We start from the raw sequence: 1,060 nt of genomic DNA, 5'->3' as shown, positions 1-1,060 counted from the left end.
TCTTTGTTAACTCTCCCTGAAGAAGGGGGTCGGGCTCTCTTTCAGGGGTAAGGAGACCTAAGGTACCAGATGCCGTATGTCTTAAAACTCTGCCCTCTGCATCTGTTTCTGTACTGACTTCCCTCCAGCGCACCCTCTACAGTCCTCCAAGTAAAAACAGCTTCTGATGAGGCCATCAGATGCAGCTACTGAGCCCCTGGAAGACCCATGATGATTTGTACAGGTCTACAAATCTGGTGCTGAGAAGAAATCTAACTCTAGGTCAGGACTGACATTCTTTTTTTTTGAAGAAGAAGAATATTAGCCCTGAGCTAACTACTGTCAATCCTCCTCTAGGAATGACATTCTTAACTCTGACCAATGGTTCTCATTTAGGCCTAGATACTGGGGCTCTTGCTTTCTGCTATAGCACTTTTGAATCAGATGTACATGTTGGGGATTGCGGTTGTCCCAGGTCCAGTTTATTAGAAGCAGACCCTGACACAAGGATTTACAAGCAAATGATTTATTAAGACACTACTTCCATGAGAAACTGAGTAGAGTGAGAGAAGCAGGAGAGTGAAGGGGAAGAAACCAAGAAAGGATATGTTCAAGAAGAGTCTTATTGATAGTAGGTTGGTGAGATGCTCTGGAATTTGTTGTGCCTCAGAGTTGTCCCAGTCCCAGGCCAGGGGACTGTCTCTCACTTCCTCCCACCCTGCTCCTTTAAGCTTTCCATTGACTGCACAAAGTTCTCAAGTCCAAGGTCCTTATATTTTGGAAGGGTTCCCCCTTTGCACTTCAACAAGTTGTACCTTGTGCTTCAACCATGCTAAATAAATTATAGTGCTAATGTGGAATATATTTGCCCACCTAGAGAACTCTGCAGCTTTCACACTCAGCCCCTTGTTTCTGAAATATTTCCAGTTTTTCCTGAGAAGAAATGACCACATCTGCCTTTGTGCCCTCACTCTACCCTAGACAATTTTTATCACTATGCCTATAGTACTTCCTTGTTTTGTTTTGTTTTTTTAAAGATTGGCACCTAGGCTAACAACTGTTGCCAATCTGTTTTTTTTTT

The sequence above is a fragment of the Equus quagga genome, chromosome 13, assembly GCF_021613505.1.
Source record: "Equus quagga isolate Etosha38 chromosome 13, UCLA_HA_Equagga_1.0, whole genome shotgun sequence".
Lineage (NCBI taxonomy): Eukaryota > Metazoa > Chordata > Mammalia > Perissodactyla > Equidae > Equus > Equus quagga.
The sequence above is the reverse complement of the archived record's forward strand: the minus strand, read 5'-3'. Positions refer to the sequence as shown.